This window comes from Salvia splendens, chromosome 18 (genome assembly GCF_004379255.2).
Source record: "Salvia splendens isolate huo1 chromosome 18, SspV2, whole genome shotgun sequence".
Classification (NCBI taxonomy): domain Eukaryota; kingdom Viridiplantae; phylum Streptophyta; class Magnoliopsida; order Lamiales; family Lamiaceae; genus Salvia; species Salvia splendens.
The window spans coordinates 3,184,122-3,198,024 of record NC_056049.1 but is presented as its reverse complement, the minus strand read 5'-3'; the positions used below and the strand labels follow the sequence as shown (position 1 = coordinate 3,198,024).

Genomic DNA, 13,903 nt, shown 5'->3' with positions numbered 1-13,903 from the left:
AAACCAGACTTGATAATTATACAGAATGTTGGATACAAGTTAATAAACAGCAGCTAGTCTCCTTGTTCAGAACTCAGATTGATGAGTTGAGTTCAAGGCATACTTATTGAAATACTACATATGTTTAAAGCTGCTGCATAGGAATTCAAGGCATCGAAAAGGGCTGAACGAGAAGGGACACCAGATTTTTCTTGGTTTCGGAATGGGGAAGGCCGAAGCCATCTCCATGCTGATACATGCAGAGTGAGATTCGTCCAAGGTTCATGGCAGTCTGCCCAAAATTCTTTATGGGATTCTCCATCAATATCTCTTTGTTTCATTCGCTTCAGTGCCGTGTCTATCACCTGCTTTATATGCTTGCGAGCATCCTCCTCAGAGCATCCCATCTCCTTCATGTAGCACTCCATTGTTTTTGGAACATCCCCTCGTTTCATTTCGTCCTGTTCAAGAACACTCTATATTCATACATGGATGTGTTGAGGCTTAAGCTATATTATAAATTAGTACATAGTTTTCTTACAGATGAAGTTCCCAAGTCATCGGCCAGACGAAGAACTGTGGATGGCCAACGAATGATGCCAGGATATTGCTCTAAGCTCTTCAATTCATTCTTGTTGATAAGATTTGTGGTGGAAGTAACCATAAAAAAGAAGTAGAGGGCCAGAAATGGAAATCCAAGCTGTATTTAGGTACTCATATGTGGTTGGGACATAACCGCTGTGAAACCATGCTGCTTCTAAGTAGTAAGCTCTACACAGTTCTGCCCACTGAAACAACAAACACACATACTACCAAACTTCCTCATACATTAATTATCATAATCATAGTATATAGATAACATATACACATGTTTTTACCAGATTCTTAAGATTAGAGATGACAAGGAAACCTTGGTCTCTGAGTATATGATAAGCCAATTCATTCACAGAATTGAAGAGAGCTAAGAAGCAAATCTTCATATATTCTGGAAGGCTGTCCAGTGAATTAATATCCCACCTAAAGGTAGTAGCATTAGTGGTTGCAATTGACAATGATACATGTGAATAAATGAAGCAATCAAACCAACCTCTCAATTGTGTGAGTGAACAATTGAAGTTCTTCCAAGGTTCCATATACGTCGTATATGTCGTCTATTATGTTGATCATAACAACAATCTTGCTCAAAATCTCCCTTGAATATCCAAGATGAGGCTCCGGAACGAATCCCAGAGCCCACAAGAAGCTCTCTGCCAACCGGTGCCTAACAAATCCTAGCTTTTCCGGAAGACCAGTCTCTCTATACCAACTAAAATTGTAAATCACCAACAATGAATGCTTCCAATCTAACTAAAAAGTAAAAACTAGTACTACTAACTAATTTACCTTGAAAGTCGTTTGAGCTCTTGCTGGTATGTTGCTTGTACCATGTTATACTCCAACTTAGCCAGCTCCACCAGAGTAAGGTTTGCTTCAGAGGTATTCTCGTACGCTTGTATGAACCACCTGGCTTCTAGCTTCTGCAATCTCCAATGCAGAGGAACCTCCAAAGCATGCCTCACTTGCTCCTTTAGACACGGCTCTGTGATTTGGTCGAGCCTTCGAGCAAGTTGATTCAGAGAGAAATCTTTGGCTAAATCCATTATGCTTTCCCCTTCCATGCTTAGATACGAAGCTTCATACAGAGATACGAGCCCTCTCACATCTTCACAAAGGGAGGCCTTGAAATTTCCTTCCTCATCCATCAAACTACAGAAAACCTCTGCACCAACAAATCCGTTAAGGATCAGTTAGTCAGTTAGTTAAGAAAATATTGTTAGTAATTTAGTTTGATTAAAATGTGTTAGAATTAACCTTGAGGAACATGATAAGCATGCTGTCTGAGAAGTCTGAATTTGAGAGATGTGAAATGCAAGTCCTTTTCACACCATTCTTGTGCCTCATAAATGTTGGTCAACAGTTTAGCTATCAGGTCCTTGAAGTGGCCAGATACACCTAGTCTCGTCATATTGTCGATAAGGTGAAGCTGGTCGAGCTCTTGTTCAGTTTCGTGGATCAGTATTCTCACCAGATCTTTCTGCTTCTCAGCTTCGCGAACGTACTTCTCCCCCTGCATTAATGTTCAACACATTGTGTGAAATACATTCAATGTGTTCGTGTGCATGAACTGCAATTAATGATGCTAGTTTTACCGTGTATGGACTTGCGAACGACTGAATGTAATCGTCGTCCCAGATACTGGCTTCGTAGTTTGCTGACCTCCTGATGACCTCCTCCATGATTAGTGATGGAGTACGTACTAAACAAGCCCAACAGCAGTAAAGCCCAAGACAGAGTATCAGTTCGGCATGACTAAAGAGTATCAGTACAGCAAGTAAAGCCCAAGACAGAGTATCAGTTCGGCATGACTAAAGAGTATCAGTCCGGCGTGACTAAAGAGTTCAGTTCGGCACAACCAAAGAGTTCGGCCCCAGCCTACAACTCGGTGAAAGCCAACTCATCAAGCTCTGCTCTCAGGTCGGCATCAAGCTCTACTCTCAGATCGGCAAAAGCTGCTCGGCAATAATTCAGCAGTTCGGTCTCAGTATTCGACCGAACTAGGAGATAGTGGACTCATGCAAGATTTCCACCTCCACTACACCGACGATCTATTTAGTGGTGTCAAGCAGTCATTAACTCATGCAGGATAGTGGACCCATGCAAGGTCGCCACGATCTCCACGACATCCACTACCTAATAAATGCTGCATGCCACGATCTTGGTTCACTGTATAAATAGAACCTAGGTCAGATAGATAAAGTCTCCTTCTTCTGTTAAATTCTAAAAAGCTCTCTAGAGAGAATATCATAAAGCAGGCCAGTGTTGTAAGCTGTAATTCGCAGATCAAGCAATACAAACCTGCCCCCATTTCTCCCCGTGGACGTAGATTTACCTCAGTAAATCGAACCACGTAAAATCTGTGTTGATCTTCATTTATTTCCTGCATTTACAAACATCAAAAATTCGCCGCTTCATCACTGGCGCCGTCTGTGGGAAGCAGAGAACCAAATTTGTGATAAAGCGAGTTTTTGATCCTCCTCCACCAAAAAAAATGCATACCAGATCACATAACACCCATAATACCGTTCGTGATAACCGTGAGGAAGCTAGTCCAGCTCGCAGGTCTGAAAAACGGCCTCGGGAGACATCTACCTCCGGTTCTCACGAAGAAGGAACAAGCCACTCCAGGAGTCATCGCACCGAGTCTTCCCAGCAGCCCGATTTAAATGAAGCTGTCAAGCTGTTCTTGGCCGAGAAGCAGGAGGAGTTCTTAACCTTCCTGCAGAAGAGCCAACAGCCGGAGAAGACAACGACGGATTCTCCCTCCTCGTCTAGGCATGAAAGTCACTACCGCAGTAGTGACGTGTCTTCCAGGAGAAAGAATCCTCAACCCCGACATGTTCCTGTTCCTCCTCGGTACCGGAACCACAGGAGAACTCCATCTCCTCCGTACCGAAGAGATGTCGGGTTCGCCATATACGGAGCATTAAAGACTCCGTTCTCGGACGATATCACCCGAACTCCTTTGACGCGGAACTACCGGGCACCGTCAATGACTTATGATGGGCTGGAGGATCCTCATGACTTCCTGGGACGCTATCAATATAATATGGCGAACCAGGGTCTCAATGAGGTCCACATGTGCAAGCTGTTCCCCGAGCTGCTCATCGGGAACGCCAGAAGGTGGTTCGACAGCCTTCCTCAAGGCAGCATCAGATCCTACCGAGATCTCATGGATGCTTTCCACAGGAGGTTCTTTCAGAAAGCGGAAGCCCGGATCACTTCGGCTCAGCTGCTTTCTATACGTCAAGGTCGCGACGAAAAGATCAGCGATTTTATGACGAGATTCCACAAGGAATGCCTACAAGTAGATAATCTCAATGATCTACTTGTCATTTCGGCATTCCAAAATGGAATCCTGCCCGGAGCTCTCTACAGAAAGCTCGTGGAGTGCGGTCCGCAAACAGCTCAAGAGATGTGGGACATTGCGGACAAGTTTTCTCGTGCCGATGAGGCAGACCGTCGAAAACGGTCTTTAGACAGCTCATCTAGAGAAGACAAAAAGAAGCCCGGTCATAGCGATCAGAGGCATCCTCGCCGAACACCTTCTCCACTAAAGGAGAGATAGCGGTCATCCGAGGTGATCGAAAAAGAGCAAGTGTGTTCGCAGATTGCGCTTAAAAGTGCCGAGCAATCAGTTCGGCACCATCAAGCATAGCAATCACAGCAGCCGGAATCAGAGGCCGGCGAAATGACCGAAGTCACACCGGAGCCGAACTCGATGGTGTACGGCACTGAAGCCGTGATTCGGTTGAGATCGGCATATCCAGTCCCCGAACTCAATTTCTCCTCAGAAATGAATGGTGACGGACTGAGAGCCGAACTAGATCTTGCCGAAGAAAGAAGAAAATTGGCCTGCCTAAAAGCAGCCAAGTACAAGGAGCAAGTAGCCCGGCATTACAACCAAAGGGTGAAGAAGCTGCAATTTCAAGTGGGAGATCTCGTCTTGAGAAACAACGAAGTAAGCCGAGCAGAAAAGCTGGGCGAACTCGAACCCACATAGGAAGGTCCATATCGGGTGTCAGAAGTCCTCGGCAAAGGGTCTTACAAATTGACTCACGCGTCAGGAGCACAAGTACCCCGAACATGGTACGTTTCCAACCTCAAAAAGTTCCATTTGTAAGAGACAGTCCGGTCAGTCAGTCTTATGTGTTTTCTTTGTTTTTTACTTGTTCTTGTCTCTACGTGCGTTGTGTCTGTCTATGTGAGTGTCGTCTCTTACAAATAAAACTGAGGTATCTCGTTCTTCAAAGGCTGATCCCCTTCTTAGAACATATACAAGCTAAACGATTGTGAGTCAAAGCTTCTAAAGAGGATACAAGACTACAATTCAGCTTAAAACAAGCAGTTCGTCCGAAACGAGCTGCAACAAGCCAACGATTGTAAGTCAAAGCTTCTACAGAAGATACAAGACCACAATTCAGCTTAAACAAGCAGTTCGTCTGAAACGAGCTGCAACAAGCCCACGATTGTGCGTCAAAGCTTCTAAAGAGGATACAAGACCACAATTCAGCTTAAACAAGCACTTCGTCTGAAACGAACTGCAACAAAGGTCCAATTCTCGCGATAAAACTTGCCTGAATTAGGACTAGGGAAAGTCCGATCCACGCGATAAAACTCGCCGAATTAGGACAAGGGAAAGTCCGATCCCCAAATTAGGACAAGGGAAAGTCCGATCCCCAAATTAGGACAACGGAAAGTCCGATCCGAGCGATAAAACTCGCCAAATTAGGACACAAACCAAGTCCGGTCAAAGAAGAGTTCACTTCATGAGACCGTGGACAAACATCAACTTACCCCATACTTTTATCCAGAATGCCGAAGTGATTCACTTCGCTTTTCGGGGGGGGGTAGTGATGGAGTACGTACTAAACAAGCCCAACAGCAGTAAAGCCCAAGACAGAGTATCAGTTCGGCATGACTAAAGAGTATCAGTACAGCAGTAAAGCCCAAGACAGAGTATCAGTTCGGCATGACTAAAGAGTATCAGTCCGGCGTGACTAAAGAGTTCAGTTCGGCACAACCAAAGAGTTCGGCCCCAGCCTACAGCTCGGTGAAAGCCAACTCATCAAGCTCTGCTCTCAGGTCGGCATCAAGCTCTACTCTCAGATCGGCAAAAGCTGCTCGGCAATAATTCAGCAGTTCGGTCTCAGTATTCGACCGAACTAGGAGATAGTGGACTCATGCAAGATTTCCACCTCCACTACACCGACGATCTATTTAGTGGTGTCAAGCAGTCATTAACTCATGCAGGATAGTGGACCCATGCAAGGTCGCCACGATCTCCACGACATCCACTACCTAATAAATGCTGCATGCCACGATCTTGGTTCACTGTATAAATAGAACCTAGGTCAGATAGATAAGGTCTTCTTCTTCTGTTAAATTCTAAAAAGCTCTCTAGAGAGAATATCATAAAGCAGGCCAGTGTTGTAAGCTGTAATTCGCAGATCAAGCAATACAAACCTGCCCCCATTTCTCCCCGTGGACGTAGATTTACCTCAGTAAATCGAACCACGTAAAATCTCTGTGTTGATCTTCATTTATTTCCTGCATTTACAAACATCAAAAATTCGCCGCTTCATCAATTAATATATTTGGATCTGAACAAGATGAAAATAATTAATCAGAAACAACAACGAGTTAAATAGAGCTAAAATGATGAAGCTTAGCATATCTGAGATGAGATGCAGAGATCACTATTTCACAACTATCAAAAGATTTGAGTATGAGGCCGAGTCACAATGTTCAAAGCATAGGCATGTGAAGGAGCTCGAAAACCGGTTTTCAGAATTGTACGAGGTTAACTCAGAGAAACATAGTACAATGGTTTAATAATAATGCATGAGTGTTGAGATTTGCCTTAATATTAGTTGAGTTGGAGGGGATATATATAGATTTTAATTATACTAATACCACTGGCACTCATAAGATTCATAAGGATATAAGATTTGTTTGCAATTGGAAAAGTAACAATATCTCATATTCGATGTAAAGAGAGAACTGAAACCACTACTTCATAAAGTAAGTATCATGGACCACTTTCTCTATCACCAATTTGTTTTATGCTGGATTCGTTTAAATATTTATCATGATATCAAAATAGCTCGCCAACGATGGGCCAAATTTAATTGACCTAGCAATATGTCTGAACTCACACTGAAAGAGAAAAAAAAAACTAACCCATCAATATATTTAGATTTTAAATTTGGGTCAGTTCGATAGAGAGCTTGTCCAATACAAAAAAAAAATCCCTCTAAACTTCACGTTAAAGGGTTTGGAAGAGGATGTTGACAATTGAAACATAAATAAATAATACTCCACTCGTCTCATGGAAGATGGCCCTTTCCTTGGGACGAAGTGAGTATTATACTTTGTATAATATATTCAGAGCGGATTCATGTGTAAGTGAGAAGGGGCTAAACACTCTCAATAAAATTATTTTTTGAAACTTCTTTTGCAAAATTTAAAATAAGATTTGAAAGCATATGCTTTATCGATATTTTTCTGCATCCACTCCTGATTATATTTAAGAGTTGACACCTAAAAATATGAAATTTGGGTGTTTTTTTATTTATCACACAAACTTTGAACGTTTTACACATACATACACTTGGCTTAAATATTTTTGTAATTTTGTACAAGGTGAATATTAATTAAGTTTGAATCTAAAATGACATTTTGTGTACCATTTAAAGTAGGGGAGGGGACTATATATATATGAAATACGATTGAAAATTTGGTATCAAATAAAAAAGAAAAACTGCATGGGGATGATGTTAGAGAAAGATAGTGTGTGTGAGGTGTATTTAAGTTAACATAAGTAAAATGGTGTCATTTTAATGAAGTGGTGTCACGTCGGCATGCATTTTCTTTTTAGTTTTGATTGGTCCTCAATTTGTGAAAAAACTATAACAATGCATAAGTTTGTGTATTATTCACGAGTTCTAAAGTTCATGTATTTGTGTAGAGATGAGCGTATGATTTATAGTTACACAATACATTTTCGAAATCTAAACTTATCATCTTGGTTATTGGTCGATATATAAGACTAATATATCTTGGGTCCAAGTCAATTTACACAAAATATGTAATCCTAAATTATGTATACGGTGCATGTACCTATTCCATGTTAAAAACGAGAAGAATATTCTTCTCTACATTATTCTCTCTTACTTTACTATTTTTTCATTTTAATTATTTATTATCATTTTTATAAAACAAGTGCTCAAAATTAATTAGGACGGCTAAAGCGGGACGAATGGAGTATTACTTTGTATCTATGCACAAGCTTACTATAATAGGCTCTAAACCACTGTCTCTGTCTCTGTCTCAAACTCATTAAAGATAAAAATGATAAGTTTTGCATTACAAAATTTCGTGGACGGAACTTGGTAAGCGGTCAACTTTTTTGTAATATGTGGTGATTATCCTTAGATCCAATAGAAAATATTGCACAACAAAATTCAAATAACAATTTTGTACTTAATTATATTTAAATTGCATAATAAAGTAAAGACAAAAAAAAGAATAGCAAAGACGAAAAGTGATTTCCCTACAAACCTTGTATAATTAATTTATAACCAAATACGCAAATTTATGTAAGCAAGTAAAACAAAGCAAAATCACCAAGAACTAAGGAAATATAGCAAATATAAACAATGCCAGTAAATCAATATAAATGTAAGACTCGTATATCTATTAGACAATGAGAAAAAAGAAACATACTATGAAGTTTTATTAATAGTGCTAGTTACATCATCAAATCATTGGCCGTTGGTTGAAGGTAGGAATATCAAATTATCAATGTAATCCAGAAACCCGTGAATTGAACTGAATATCCCGTAATCTTAATAGGGTTAGGGTTGAAAATATCTAATTGATAAAAGTTCAGCCCGATTAGTCCCCATCGGTTATCTCGCAACATTTAGGGTTAGACTCAATTAATGTATAATTTGAATAGAATTATCCAAAAGTCGATATATAAAACTAGCCCAATTAACATCCCTAAAAATAGAAGTATAGAAATACTTACCTTGCTCCGATGCTTACATATGTGGGATCTTCCCAACAAAAAAGAACCAAACAACATTATCTCTTTTAATATATAAAAAATTATTCGTTACTCACCAAAAATTTGGAAAATCAGAAGTAAATTTTTCGTGGAGAGCGTGAATTGGGCGGTGTTCATTCTGCCACCCTTTCTAATCTCAACTTAGTTAATCATTCACAAATCCGATCAATTTCGATTCTCCCTATTTCAAGTTCATATCATCTAACTCCTGAAAAGCCCAATTTTGAAGCGATTTTTTTTATTCCAGTTAAATTAATTAATAGTATAAAATATTTAAAATGGGCCATTACCGCAATTCTTTAAAATGTATACTATACGTTACACTTCTACCTCTTCCTCTATTCTCCCTCCGCCACTGCCAGTGGCGAAGCCACGTTGGGGCCAGGGGGCCTTTGGTCCCCCATCAATTTATCGTTTATATATATAGGGATATGAGAGCGTTATTCTCCTATTCATCCCTTAGATCCTTTATTCTTCTTAATATGAGCCGTTAGATCTCATTCATCAACGGTCCAGATGATCTGCATTATTACACTATAATGGCGCATTATTAGTCGGTGTGCATTATTCAACTGAAAATCTACATTAGTACACTATAATGGTGCATTATTAGTCGGTATGCATTAGTCAACTGAAAATCTGCATTATTAAATGATACGTGACACCAATCTAACTGTCGGATGAAAAAATCGTGGGGCTGAGATTAAAAAGAACAAAAGATACAAAAATGAAATAAATAATACACACCGACTAAGGTTGACTACTAGTATTTTAGAATAGTAGTAAAATTTGCGTGTTATAAAATTGAACACGTAACCATAATAAAACAAAGGTTGACTATATATATAGAAGAGTAGTATTTTTATTGAGGATCTAATATCACTTTCCCTCAATCAAATTACAGTCGTATTTATTAAGTATTTCACTAAATTTATAAAACGATAAATTTGCAAGATTCTCAATATATATTTTATTGTCTGCTCCAATTTATGTCTTTTAAATATTTCTGGCTTCTAAATCTGGAATTGTTCGAATTTTATAGATTTAGCAAGTCCATCTCAATATTTTATTGTCTACTCCAGTTTACGCGTCTTTTCAATATTTATAATTTCTAAATCTAGAATTGTTAGAATTTTATAAATTTAGCAAATTCAAATCAATTGTCATGCATAGAAGGATAGTTTTGCCGGATAGAATGATTCTTTGAGTTGATAAAATGATACTTTGACTGACTGATAAAATGATAGGTTTATTGCATAGAATGATAGTTTTGCCGGATAGAATGATACTCTGAGTTGATAAAATGATACTTTTGACCGACTGATAAAATGATAACATGATAAAATGATATGTTTATTGCATAGAATGATAGTTTTGCCGGATAGAATGATACTCTGAGTTGATAAAATGATACTTTTAGCTTATAAATGTTAGGTTTACTGCATAAAATGATAGTTTTGCCGGATAGAATGATACTTTCAGCCGATAGAATGATAGTTTTGCCGGGTAGAATGATACTTTCAGCCGATAGAATGATAGGTATTTTTGGTGTATAAAATGACATTTTTGTTTAATAAAATAATACTTTTACCTGATAAAATGATAATCTTAGCGGATAAAATTACAGAAACCTTATAAAAATGATAGTTTTTCCGGATAGAATGATATTCTGAGTTGATAAAATGATACTTTTACCTTATAAATGTTAGGTTTACTGCATAAAATGATAGTTTTGCCGGATAGAATGATACTTTCAGCCGATAGAATGATAGTTTTGCCGGGTAGAATGATACTTTCAGCCGATAGAATGATAGGTATTTTTGGTGTATAAAATGTCATTTTTGTTTAATAAAATGATACTTTTACCTGATAAAATGATAATCTAAGCGGATAAAATGACAGTAACCTTATAAAAATGATAGTTTAGCTGAAGAAATTGCATATAAGCTGATAAAATGATACTTTAACGTGACAAAATGACATAAAACTAATAAAATGATAGTTTTTCCGGATAGAATGATACTTTCAGCCGATAGAATGATAGTTTTGCCGGGTAGAATGATACTTTCAGCCGATAGAATGATAGGTATTTTTGGTGTATAAAATGTCATTTTTGTTTAATAAAATGATACTTTTACCTGATAAAATGATAATCTAAGCGGATAAAATGACAGTAACCTTATAAAAATGATAGTTTAGCTGAAGAAATTGCATATAAGCTGATAAAATGATACTTTAACGTGACAAAATGACATAAAACTGATAAAATGATAGTTTTTCCGGATATAATGATACTTTCAGCCGATAGAATGATAGTTTTGTCGGGTAGAATGATACTTTCAGCCGATAGAATGATAGGTATTTTTTGTGTATAAAATGACATTTTTGTTTAATAAAATGATATTTTTACCTGATAAAATGATAATCTAAGAGGATAAAATGACAGTAACCTTATAAAAATGATAGTTTAGCTGAAGAAATTGCATATAAGCTGATAAAATGATACTTTAACGTGACAAAATGACATAAAACTGATAAAATGATAGTTTTGCTGGATAGAATGATACTTTCAGCCGATAGAATGATAGTTTGTTCGGGTAGAATGATACTTTCAGCCGATAGAATGATAGATATTTTTGGTGTATAAAATGACATTTTTGTTTAATAAAATGATACTTTACCTGATAAAATGATAATCTAAGCGGATAAAATGACAGTAACCTTATAAAAATGATAGTTTAGCTGAAGAAATTGCATATAAGCTGATAAAATGATACTTTAACGTGACAAAATGACATAAAACTGATAAAATGATAGTTTTGCCGGATAGAATGATACCCTGAGTTGATAAAATGATACTTTTGACTGACTGATAAAATGATAAAATGATAAGTTTATTGCATAGAATGATAGTTTTCCCGGATAGAATGATACTCTGAGTTGATAAAATGATACTTTTGACTGACTGATAAAATGATAGGTTTATTGCATAGAATGATAGTTTTCCCGGATAGAATGATACTCTGAGTTGATAAAATGATACTTTTGACTGACTGATAAAATTAGCGAAATTCAGAAATTAAATGAGCGAAATTTGGATACGTAAATTTTATCATGAGCGAAATGACACATTTACCCCCGCGATTTTTTTTATGAAGTAAATCTAAGTTTGAATATCAACCGCGTGATTTTAAAAATGTGTGGTCCAGATTTGGTTATAGGGTTATTACGGAAATTGGGGTTATCATTATAATGCACCATATATATATATATATATATATATATATATATATATATATATATATATATGGGAGCGTTATTCTCCTTTTCACATCTTAGATCCTTTTTCCTTCTTAATATTACGTGTTAGATCTAAGGCATCAACGGATCAGATTGATTCTATAAAACTGGTTCCGTGTTGCATTATAGAAGGTGGTTGTATGCATTACAGGGTTATTATTGACATTTGACGGAAAAGTAACTGCCACATTTTGGTATCTGCGAATAATGCACCACATGGTCACGAGTAATGCATATAATTGACTATATAATGCATAATATGTGAACTGCAATGCATACGAATAAGATGTACCATGTTATGATGTTTGGACACACGTTTCTTGTTTTCCCTAAGGGTTTAATAAGCTTAGGGGCTAGGGTATAGTACGTAGACACGTATGTAATCTTCACATGGTAACGAGTAATGGATATAATTGACTATATAATGCATAATTTGTGAACTGCAATGCATACGAACAAGATGTGCTGTGTTATGATGTTTGACACACGTTTCTTGTTTCCCCTAAGGGTTTAATAAGCTTATGGGCTAGGGTATAGTACGTACGCATTAATAACAAATTATAAAACGATACGAATAATTCACCAAATTGTCACGAGTAATGGATGTTATTAACTATATAATGCACAATATGTGAACTGCAATGCATACGAATAAGATGTACCATGTTATGATGTTTAACACACGTTTCTTGTTTCCCCTAAGGGTTTAATAAGCTTAGGGGCTAGGGTATAGTACGTAGACATAACTAACAAATTGTTGTTATTGGAATATACGTATGTGCATTATTTGGTTTAGGTAGTGCATTATGTAGCTGTTAATTGTCATTATCTCAGTATATTATGCATTATTAGAGGTATTGTGTATATGGGTTAATCAACGGATTGAAGATTACATACGTGCATTTAGTAATGTCTACGTACTATACCCTAGCCCCTAAGCTTATTAAACCCTTAGGGGAAACAAGAAACGTGTGTCAAACATCATAACATGGTACATCTTATTCGTATGCATTGCAGTTCACATATTGTGCATTATATAGTTAATAACATCCATTACTCGTGACAATTTGGTGAATTATTCGTATCGTTTTATAATTTGTTATTAATGCGTACGTACTATACCCTAGCCCCTAAGCTTATTAAACCCTTAGGGGAAACAAGAAACGTGTGTCAAACATCATAACACAGCACATCTTGTTCGTATGCATTGCAGTTCACAAATTGTGCATTATATAGTCAATTATATCCATTACTCGTTACCATGTGAAGATTACATACATGTCTACGTACTATACGCTAGCCCCTAAGCTTATTAGACCCTTAGGGAAACAAAAAACGTGTGTCAAACATCATAACACATCACATCTTGTTCGCATGCATTGCAGTTCACATATTGTGCATTATATATGCAATTATATGCATTACTCGTGACCATGTGGTGCATTATTCGTAGCGGTTTCCAGCCATTATTAGATTACTATTGTACCCTCATAATGCACAAAATAGGACAAATAATGCAACACGGGATTAATTACCCAATGTTGATCTTGACCGTCCATTTCTCTAATCTAATGGCTGATATTAAGAAGGAAAAAAGAGGAAATATAGGAAAAGGAAATGAATACATCCCTATGTATATATATATATATATATATATATATTATATGCAAACGTAAAATTATATGCGGATTAGGTAGCTCAGCTGGTTGGAATTCATACCTCTTGTACACCATGCCAGGGATCTCGATTCCCACTTGCTACGTTTCTCGTCTAGTTTTTTTCTTAAGCAACTTTTTAATTCTATTCATACAACTTATTTTCCGAATTCATTTTATTAATGCAACTTTTTTATTCTTCCATATGTTTATGCAATACATATAATGTGTATACTTTGTTTCTCTTTGCTTTCTATTCTTTTGAAACATAATTTCTATTTGTTCTCTTTTACATCAT

At 37.1% G+C, this 13,903-nt stretch overlaps 1 pseudogene; it reads right to left on the bottom strand.

The window, feature by feature from the left end:
• Positions 1-145: 145 nt before the first annotated feature.
• LOC121776543 lies at positions 146-2,255 on the bottom strand (annotated as a pseudogene).
• Between the last annotated feature and the right edge of the window lie 11,648 nt (positions 2,256-13,903).